This window comes from Chiloscyllium punctatum, chromosome 48, assembly GCF_047496795.1.
Source record: "Chiloscyllium punctatum isolate Juve2018m chromosome 48, sChiPun1.3, whole genome shotgun sequence".
NCBI lineage: Eukaryota > Metazoa > Chordata > Chondrichthyes > Orectolobiformes > Hemiscylliidae > Chiloscyllium > Chiloscyllium punctatum.
Window position 1 is genome coordinate 8,565,035 of NC_092786.1, and position 11,759 is coordinate 8,576,793.

Here is an 11,759-nt window from a genome sequence, read left to right on the forward strand (position 1 = left end):
TGAAGAAGTTTCTCCACAACTCTGTTCTAAGTGGCCTACCCCTTATTTTTAAACTGTGTCCTCTGGTTCGGGACTCACCCATCAGCGGAAATATGCTTCCTGCCTCCAGAGTGTCAAATCCTTTAATACTGAATGAAACAGTGCAGACATTTGAGGAGATAGCAATGGCCGTAGCTACAGAAGTGAGAGAGGAAGGTTTAAAGATATTCCCAGAAATAGTCCCACAACAGGAGAAACAGGAATGGGAAAAGAGAGGGGCAGTAATAGGACACGTCAGAGTCTGGATGACCCAGCAGTGCCACTACACTGTATAAGACAAACATTATTAAAAACATATCATGGGCTGGCCCATATTGGGGTGGATAAAACACAATATCAGATGATCCACTACAATCCTTGCCTAGAACAGGGAAAAATACAGCAAGGTTTTGCCGAAGGTGTGTAGTCTGTACACAGTGTGAGCCAGGGAAAGCAATAAAATGGAGGCAGCAGCAGTGACCCAGGGGCCCATGGGAACAATTACAGATGGATTTTACACACACAGCCATCCCAATCCGAGGGAAGTCCTGCTGGGTTTTAATAAATAGGTTTACTCAGTGGGTGGAAGCATTCCCCTGCAGATTCTGACCAAGGGACAAATGTTACAGGGAACATAGCTAAAGGGCTATGTGCCCTGTTTGGTACTGAACAGAAATCTCATCCCCCATACCACACCCAGAGCTCTGGGACAGTAGAAGGAATGATGCAGATACTGAAAGCTAGTCTGACTAAGGCTCACTCAGAGACAGGACAGCGATGGGTTAGAGTACTACCCAGCAGCCTAATGAAACTAAGGACAACCCCAGCAAAGCGGACGGGACTGTCCCCCTTTGAATTAGTGACTGGATGGACAATGCAGATGCCACAAGGTATGGTAGTGGGAGGGCCGGAGATGTGTGGTAGTGGGAGGGCCGGAGATGTGTGGTAGTGGGAGGGCTGGAGATGTGCAATGACAAGTATAGGGTTAAACCATTTGTGAAAGAACTGGCAAAGCAGCTGCATGAGCTGAGAGAATCAGAGACTGGGAAAGGGAACGTGGAAATATCCGAGCTGACATTCCAAACCCTGGAGTTCAGGTCAGGGGGAAAATATCACTGGAACCTATGAAGTAAACACATCAAAATGTTGGACTTATCTGGGGGAGCCAGAGAGGGACCTCTCCCATCATGTATTAGTAAGGAGCTCTGAATAAACGTTCATCAAGCTGCTCATCACAGAACTCAAGGCTTCTCTTTGATATTTCTCCCAGCAACAGTTGTGCAGGAACATGTTGCTGGCTGGAGGTCTATGGCTAGTGCTGTTCCACAAGGATCAGAACTGGGACATCTGTTGCTTGTAATGTATATAAATGAAAAGTTTGAAAATGTAAACGATTTAATTAGCAAGTTTGTAGATGGCACACACTGTTGAAGTTGTGAATCGTGAAGAATGATGTGAAAGGATACAGCAAAAAAGAGATGAGTCAGAAAGTTTTGTGGAGAAATTGCAGATATATTTTAATTCAGACAAGTGTGAGGTGATGCGTTTTGGAAGCTGAATGATCCCTGAAAGTGGTGAAGGAGGTGAATGACAGGCTTGCCTTCTTCTGTCAGGGGAGTGAATATAAAACTATAATCAGGCCACCTTTGGGGTATTGTGTGCCGTTTTGATCACAACATTATAGGAAGAAGGTGAAGGCTTTTGGTAAGGTGGAAACAGGTTTGCCAGGATGTTGCCTGGATTGGGAGAGGTTAGAAAATCTTGGATTGTTCTCTTTGGAAAGTCAATGGCTGTGGGGTGACCCAACTGGCACAGACAGACTTTGTAAACGATGGTTTACTACTGAAATTGTTAAGAAGAAAGAGGCTTTTGTGTTGATGAGGCAAAATGGTACAGATGAAGCAATAAAGAGTTACAGATCAGCTAGGAAGGATTTAAGGAGAGAGTTAAGAAAAGCAAAGGGAGAACACGAGCAGTCTTTTGCAAACAGAATAAAGGATAACCCTGAAATTTTCTCTAGGTATGTGAAGAATAAAAGGATGATTGGGGTAGGAATAGGGCTAATCAAAGACAGAAGTGGGAAGTTGAGTGTGTGAGTGTGGATCCTGCAGAGATCGGAGGAGTGCTAAATGAACATTTCTCATTGGTGTTTACACAGGAAAAGGAGAATATTGTAGAGGACAAAAATGTGGTACGAGATATTAGACTAGAACGGATTAAGGTTAGTTACGCACAGGTGTTATCAATTCTAGAAGGAGTGAAAGTAGACAAGTCCCCAGGCCGGATGGGGTTTATCCGTGGATTCTCTGGGAAACTAGGGAGGAGATAGCAGAGCCTTTGGCTTTGATATTTGAGTCATTATTGTCTTTGGGTTTAGTACCCGGGGACTGGAGGATTGCAAATGTTGTGCCCTTGTTCAAGAAGGGCAGCAGAGATGACCCAGGTAATTATAGACCATTGAGCCTTATTTCCATTGTAGGAAAGGTTTTGAAAAGGATTATAAGAGATAACAGCTATAATCATCTAACAAACAACAATTTGATTTCAGATAGTCAACATGGTTTTGTCAAGGGCAGGTCGTGTCTCACAAACGTCATTGAGTTTTTTGAGAAGGTGACCAAGCATTTTGATGAGACTAGGGCAGTTGTCGTGGTATACATGGACTTCAGTAAAGCCTTTGATAACGTTCCACATGGTAGGCTGTTAGAGAAAATGCAGAGGCATGGAGTTGAGGGTGATTTAGCAGTTTGGATTAGAAACTGGCTTTCTGAAAGAAGGCAGCGAGTGGTGGTTCATGGAAAATATTCAGTCTGGAGCCCAGTTACTTGTGGTGTTCCACAAGAGATGTTTTGGGACCACTGCTGTTTGTCATTTTTATAAATGACTTAGACGCAGGCATAGGTGGATGGATTAGTAAAGTTGCAGACGACACTGAAGTCTGTGGAGTAGTAGACAGTTTGGAAGAATGTTACAGGTTGCAGGGGGATTTAGATAAAATGCAGAATTGGGCTGAGAGGGGCAAGTGGAGTTCAATGCAGCTAAATGTGGGGTGATGCACTTTGAGAACAATAACAGGAAGGCAGAGTACTGGGTCAATGGAAAAATTCTTGGTAGTGTGGGTGTGCAGAGTGATGTTGGAGTCCATGTACATTGATCCCTGAAAGTTGCCACCAAGGTGGATCGTGCTGTTAAGGCGGCATACGGCGTCTTCGGTTTCATTGGTAGAGGGATCGAGTTCTGGAACCGCAATATCATGCTGCAACTATACAAAATGCTGGTGTGTCCACAGTTTTAATATTGTGTACCGTTCTGGTCGCCCCATTACAAAAAGGATGTGGAAACATTGGAAAAGGTGCACAGGAGATTTATCAGGATCGTGCCTGGTGTGGAGGGAAGGTCTTATGAGGAAAGGCTGAGAGACTTGGATCTGTTCTCATTGGAAAGAAAGCGGCTGGGGGTGGGGGGGGGGTGGGGGAGGGGGAGAGATTTGATAGAGACATACAAGATGATCAGAGGATTAGTTATGGTAGACAGTGAAAGTCTTTTTCTTAGGATGATGATGACAGCTTGCATGAGAGGGCACAACTACAAATTGAGGGGTGATAGATTTAAGACAGATGTCAGAGGCAAATTCTTTACACAGAGAGAGTGGTAAGTGTGTGGAATGCCCTACCAGCTAAGGTAGTCAACTCAGCCACGTTAGGGAGATTTAAACATTCCTTAGATAAGCTCATGGATGATTTTGGGATAGTGTAGGGGGACGAGTTGAGAAAATTCCACAGGTCGGCGCAATATTGAGGGCCAAAGAGCCTGTTCTGCACTGTATTATTCTATGTTCTCTAATCTGAACCTTTTTCCAAGACAGAAATGACAAATTCTAGAGGCCATAGATTTCAGGGGACAGGGGGAAATGTAAAGAAAATAAAAACCAAGAGAACAGCAGATGCTGTAAATCAGAAACAAAAACAGAAGTTTCTGGAAATGCTCAACAATCTGGAAGCATCTGGAAAGAGAAATCAGAGTTCACAGTTCTGAGGAAGGACCCTAAACATTAACGGATTTTTATTTTCACAGATGCTGCAAGACCTGCTGAGCATTTCCAACACCATGTGAAAGTTTAAAGGGAGTTATGTCAGGCAAGTTTCTTATGCAAAAGCTGGTAGATGACTAGAATGTACTCTCTTTGGAGGTGGTAAAAGCAGAAACAATCACAATGCTTAAGAGGCATTTGGGCAGGCACATAAGCAGATAGGGGGTTGGCAGTGATCATGTCCAGGCAGATGGAATTAGTTTGGAATGGCATCATGGTCCGCACTGACATGGTGGGCCCATTATTCCAGTGCTGTTCTGTTCTATTTTCCAGGGGTTAGAATGTGTGGAGTGAGAGATAATACTTTGAGTATAATATGTCTCTTCTTTAGAACACACAGTAAGTTGATGCATTTTGAGAGAAGCAATGTCGAAAGGGAATATATATTTGAGTGGCACAGACACAGACAGCAGGACAGCAGGAATGGGGGACAATGTGTACAAATCATTAAAGGAGTGAAAACATAAAGTGTTTTGAGTAAGACAAATGGGATGCTGGGCTTCGTTAATGGGGGAAAGATAACAAACTCACAGAAAAGATGCTAATCCTTGACAAAGCTCTAGTTAGGTCACAGTCAATTATTGCATTAAATTCTCATCAACAGATTCCTGGTCAGAACGAGGAAGTTAAAATACCAGAGAGGGACCAGTTCCATACCTTTTGCTTTTCTTTCAGGACACCGTGGGGTCTCAAGGGTTAAACATTCCCTTGCTAAAGGCCTTACTTCATCAACTGAAGGCCTGTAGTCTTAGAATACAGACAGAACACCTCAGAAGGGGGGAGGCTGACAGTATCTCAAAATAGAACATCTTGTAGCCACACATGTGGATTGCCCTGTAACCCCAGACAGAGGAATTTGCCCTTTCCAGACAAGCCTGAGAGCCCTGGGCACAACCCTGTTAAACGGCCTCCCGCTCCCATTATCTAACTTCCCCTCCATATTAGCGTAGGTAAGTGAACCCCCCATTTACTGAAGGAAGAACCCTTCTGCTTTAATCTCTTCCCATCAACACATAATCATGAACAATACGATCATCAGTTTCTGTCATCCATTTACACGTTATCACAGGACATCGTCATTCGTCAAACTTTGTAAGGTCATAATTAAATTGTTGACAATCGCCCATGTGACTGATATGCCTTTGTCTAATTCCTATTAAGTATACTGTCCCTGTGGGTAAGGCAGAGATTCGTGAAGAAGAGTCTCTACAAGTAGACACTCAGCAACTTTACAGACGCTTTGAAACTCTCGCCGGCTGTCCAATAATAAAGCTACTGCTGTTGTGCAGAAAACTTGCATCATCTGGATTTGTGGAACAAAATAGGCATCAACAATGAAGGATATGAGTGATCTTCAGAGTGTGGAGTACAGATTTACTGGAGTGGTTCACTGATGAAGAAAATGCAGTCACTGGATTGATTTGAAGAAATTGCTATTTTCTTTGAAGTGAAGAAGTTGGATATATTTTTGATAGAGCTGTATAAGATTATAACAGACCTAGATATAGCAGAGAAAAATATCTGCATTCGATAGGTGATGGCACAAGAGTTAAGGTCAGATGTAAGGTTTTGAGACAGCGGGAGATGAGCAAGTGTTTCTGCTGACTATATTGGCTGGAATATGCAGAACATGTTGCCTATTACGGTGGTGCAAGTAGAGAAGATCAATTATTGATAAAAACAATTAGATCAGTTCTGGGGGAAATAAACTTGCAGAGTTTGGGGTACGTATGGGGAATGAGAATATTGGATTCGGCTACAGAGAGCCAGCTTGGAATTGATGGGCCTCTTTCTGTGCTATAATGCATTTTAATTGGACTTGCTTAACTTGCTCTGGTCACCGATTACGTTGTCATTGAGGTAAATCTGCTCAGTGTACCTACTCAGACCAATACAGGCTGTCCCTCCACAGCAGGAGAGAATGTTTACAGCTTTATACTGGGTTCTTTGGAGGTGGGGGGTGGGCAGGCTAACGGTGTGTGTAACAATCTGCTAGAATTTATCTGAAATGGCAAAACACCAGTGCAGCCACACTAGGGATCGACTCTGGAAATGTGGAGAATGCCAGAGGGGAATTCGTTACACATCCCACCTGGAAAGTGGCCAAACCAGTCAGACTGGGGAGCCGTTCACCTGCTCTGTGCGTGTGTGGGGGGGAAGGGATTCACTCATGCATCCATCCTGCTGAGACACCAACCAATTTACTGATAGCCACAGTTGAAGGATTCTTTTCTCTTTTTCACGGCAAGTAACGCACAATGGTTTTGGCAGCTCATAAAGTTGTGCACATAGAGATCTTAGCTTTGGAAATGTTCACAACATTGTTGAACATGCACAGATTCACACTGGGTACAGATTTTTATTTTCCTTTATTCATTCACAGGATGAGGGTGTCGCTGGCCCGGCAGCATTTACTGCCCATCTCTAATTGCCCAGAGGGCAGGTAAGAGTCAACCACATTGCTGTAGGTCTGAGGTCACAATGTAGGCCAGACCAGGTAAGGAAAGCAGCTTCCTTCCTGAAAGGGCATTAGTGAACCAGATGGGTTTTTCTGACAATCGATTAATGGTCATCATTAGACTCTAAATTCACAAGTTTTTTTTATTGAATTCAAATTCCTCCATCTGCTGCAGCAGGCTTTGAACCCAGGTCTCCAGAACACTATCTGGGGTTTTAGATTAACTTTCTCACGACAATACCACTCGGCCAATACTTCCCCACATCGCTGTCCATCTGCATAGAGTGAACAGTGATTTTCTGGTTCATCAGAACTGGGTAATCACACATACGTTTGCTCAATGATTGCAGAAGTTGGATGTTGATTGGCAATTGACATCCATCTCTGAACCGTGTATTCTGGGGTTTGTTTCTGATGATGATTGGAAGCATCATCAGTCTTGTTATCTTTTGGGGATAAAACCAGTTTCAATTAGCTTTCTGTTAAATGCATGGCAATCAATTCTATTTCACAACTCTCAGGCAGATTAGTTTTTGTAGAAGAACTCACCATCTCCCCAACCTCCTACATCCTCACCTCCAACAGTACAATAATCTCATAGAGTCTCTTTATGATTATGAATGAGACAATCTGATCAGCTGCTTCTTTCCCTACTCCTGTGTCAAGTTGGATCTTAAAATCCTGTTACCGCAGTTGTGATCCTGCATCATTGTACAATGCTGCTCGTATTTCATGTCTTGGCCTATCAGTGTTCATGAAACTGCATGTAGTATATGGGGCCAACAGTGTAAGAGTTTAGCTCTTTCCTTCCAACAACAGCAGTAGAATTGTACTCCAACAAAACTTACAGAATCACGGCCAAGCATATCCCCCAACTTACGTCTTACCATCAAACCAGAGGATCAATCCTCATTCAACTGAGAGAATTCAGGATGGCATGCCAGTAACAGCAGCATGAATACCTAAAAATAAGGTATTATTCTGATGAAGTTCCCAAAGAGGACTACTTGTGTGCCTAACAGCAGAAGCAGCAAGTAATAGACAGAGTGAAGCAATCCGGGAAACAAAAGAAGAGATCTAAGATCTGCAGTCCAACCAAATCCAGTTGTGAATGAAGTCAGAGCACAGCAGAAATTCTGAGGACAGTTCTCTTCAAGATATTAACCAACAAGAATGTCAGACAGGATTAATTATCATAAAACTCAAGTCCGTTTGATATTCATATATTTACAATCAGTGTTCAATTCACCAAATGTAGCTGAAGGTAAAGATAATCTTCAAGTGATTGTAACAGTGGAGACATCTGAATACTTGATCAGCAAATTAAAGGCTGTTGTGTTTAGATAGTAATAATTTTGAAGAGATTTTAAAAAGTAAGTTGACTTTAGTATAATGGAAGAAGTTGATTGGTGGGAAGCTGATAATCTTGTTTTAATCTGAAGTTAATTTAGGATTAGTTAACAAATAAACACATGGTAGGGAACCCCAGCCCCATGGAGTGCACATCCAGTTCCATGTGGGAAAACCAGGACACTTCTTGTGTGAGCGACAACCACAAGAACACGGAGGTGACATGGGAAATGTCAAGAACACTCGTTTGACTGCGGTTAAAGTACTGCACACACTTCTGATCCCCTTATTCCAGGGTTAATGTGATCACACCAGAGAGGGTACACAGAAGATTGATCAGAATGTTTCTACAATTGGAAAATTTCTGATCTGAGAAAAGGTTGGATAGGCTGGGGATGATTTCCAAGGAGGATGAGGTGAGATTTAATTGAAGGGATAAAATGCTGAGGAATCCAGATCGAGTGGATAGGAAGGAGCTATTCATTAACTGAGAGGTCAGAAACTGGAAGATTTAGATTGAAACTAATTCCCAGAAAGAAGAGGAGGGAAGAATTTGTTTCACTCGGAGATGGTGGGGAGCAGGAACGCATTGATGGGGTGGCAGAGGCAGTAACCAGCATCACATTAGAATAAAAGGACATGGATGTAACTGAGATGCTGGAACATGCAGGGCTGCGGACTAAAGTCTGCAGAATGGGATCATTGTGATTGATTTAACATTTCTCCAGAATATTAAACTCAAGTCCAATTTGAGAATTTATAAACATCACCCGACCTGAATTCCAAATATCAGAATAAATTTATCAGAAAGTTACAGCACAGATCGAGGCCACTTGGCCTATCCTGCATGTGTTGACTGTAATAGAATGACCCAGGCTTTAAAGTGTTCTGCACTCACCAATGAAAGCAACAATTTCAGACTGCGTACTCTGCCCTCTATGTTGTTGTAAACTGTTTTTCAAAATGTATTTCTTTGACAGCTGCTCACCTTGTTTCCTGGTTTCTTTCCAATCCCTAACTCCATTCCCTATGGCCTTGAGGGACTACCATTTCTGCAATTTAATCTCTTCTGCCTTCCCCCGTGTGACAGACTGTCTTTTTGTCCTTGTCTCACTCCCACCTTGCTCACAACTCGTTACATTTCTGATGGTTCCCAGACCTCTGTGACTTCACAGCGCCCCCTGGGTCAGTGGCACGAATTTTGAATTCTCTTCCTCATGAGATAATTGGAAATCTTTCTGGATGCAGTTTCCCCAAGATTTTATTTTGAAAAAAAGAGGATTTGCGTCAGAGTCAAGTATTTGTGAGCCTTCACCCACAATCCTGAGCACTTAGACATAATATGTGACCCTCCCACAGATGTGCAGGTTTGATGGATTGGCCGTGCTAACATGAACTGTAGTGTGTAGTTTCGGTGGGTTGGGTTAGCCATGGTAAATGTGGGGTTATGGAGGTAGGGTGGGACAACAAGTCATTGCAGACTCGATGGACCAAATGGTCTCTTTGTGCACCTAAGAGATTCTGTAATCCTAACTAGTTGTGATTGTTGTCACATTTTCCTAAATCCAGGTTCATTCAACTCAGGTACACATGCTGCCTTTTGTGTTTCTGTGGGTGCTCACTCAATCCTTTCCTTCTGTTTTACATCAATTTCACACTGTATGTGAGGGTGGGAATGATTATGTAAATATAAATGCTCCAACTAAAACCCCTCACAAGTCAGGAACTGTTTCTGCTACTGGCATCACTCACAACAGGAAAATAAAGGTTCAGTCACAAATCTGACAGAAACACAGATGTTAAAATCACCAGGAAAGACTTAACAGCTTAAAACTCTTAAGAAAAGAGGAGGCTGAGAGACAACCTGGTACAAGTAGGAAGCTTTGTGTCTGTGTTTTCAGAGATTTGAGGTTGAAATCATTGGGTTGGAAGCATATTCCATTGCCCCAGGTCATCAAAGGTGCAATGTAAATGTGCATCTTTCTTTCTGCCTATCTGTCTGACTCAACAATCAGATGGATAGGTAATTGTCTGAGTGTTTTCCCAAATCCCTGAATGTGGGGGGAGGCAGATTCAATTTCAGGTCCCAGCTGCCTCTAGTCCACCCACATGGGCATGTTTAAGAGCATGACAGGAGAATGGATTTAAACTGAGAGTTCAATGCCAGAATGAAAAATGAAGAAGGAAATAAATGGGAATTTTGGATCCCACGGGATACAGACTCCAGGATTAGTCCTTGTGGGCATTCCCATAATAACACAAGACAGCATTCCATGATGAGAGTTAAATCCGGGTGGCAGTGGAGGGAGCCACTGAACATTAGCAGGTTTATTTCAAACACAGGAAGTTTGTTCAGTCAGTAACAGTGTTAGACATGGATGTGAAGTGAGCATTGAGGGGAAATGTTACCACAAGCTGCAGATGGATAACTTTCATTGGAACATGAGGAGGCTATTCAGCCCTTCAACCCTACTCTGCCATTCAATAGATCATGGCTGATTTGTGGCTTAAGTTGCAATGTTCAAAACTCTCCAAACTCATAAATAAACTCCTCTGCAACAGACAAAATCAATATACAAACACGAAACATCTGCAAATGCTGGGAAATCAGGAACAAAACCAGAAATTGCTGGAAAAAGTCAGCAGATCTGGCAGCATCTGTTGAAAGTGAACCTTTGGGTCCAGTGACCGGTCAGGTGACAACCTGCAGCTGACCATTCTGCTTTTTTCTGTAACACTCTCTGGAATCGATTCTGGTGCGAGGGGAATGAGACAGTCAATAACAACTGAGAAAATAGGAGGACGTGCTCAATCAGAATAAAACACATTTTGGTCTTTCACTTTTAATTCAACTGCAAAAATTATTCATTATCATTTCAGAAATAAGATAATAGGCCAGAAATCATCTCTTCATGTCATTGGGTCTGAGAAACTGTTAATTCTGACCTGGTCCAGCCTACATGTGAATCTAGACACTGAGTAACGTGGTTAACTCTGCACCATCTCTTGGGCAGTTAGAATGGATAACAAATGCTGCCCCAGCAAGTGATGCCATGATCCCACGAACAAACAAAACAAATCCAATCGCTGTGGTTACTTGTGAACTCGCTGGTGTTATTGGAAGAGGACGAATGGGAAGTTTTATGGGGTAAAGGGAGAAGAATGGCATTCAGTGAGGTGATCCTTTGGAGAGCTGATGAGCCAATCAGCCTCCTTTTGCGCAGTAACAATTCAGTGAATATTTCATTCTGAGCCCTCTAAGGAAATTCAGAGCAGGGTTTGTAAAGAGGTCAGATTGAATGAGTGTCTCGGTGAACACAAGTGAGGCACAGGTACAGAGAGGTTTTGGGATGGATTAAATTATATTTTAAACATTTGCATAGTCATCAACTTTACAGCAGTTAAAACTGGGAGTGTAATTAGAGCAGCAAATAAATCTTATACATTTATGCAGCTAAAGGGGATGCTGGGTAAAGATACCGTAGTTACTGCTTATTTTATTCCAGGCACACCAGCCTAGGAGCACATCCTTCCTGTATCTATCCTCTCAAGCTCTTGAAGATTTTTGTTCCTTTGAAGTGTTTCATGTTTCGATACTCCAGAGAAGACAGTTTCAAGCTCCTCAATCTCTCCTGCCAGGGAAATGCTGCTGTTAGAATTCAATTCACTGGTGCATGTTCCTGGCTGTTTCATGGACTGGAACTGACAATTGAGACTGAAAGGTTACTGTATAAAATATCTTCAATGGTATTACCAGAAGTGAGTGGTTTTAGGAAAATGACCTTGGCTTACAGGCATTGAGTGTCAGAACACTTCCTGTTGTGGGGCATCCTGTTTAGATTC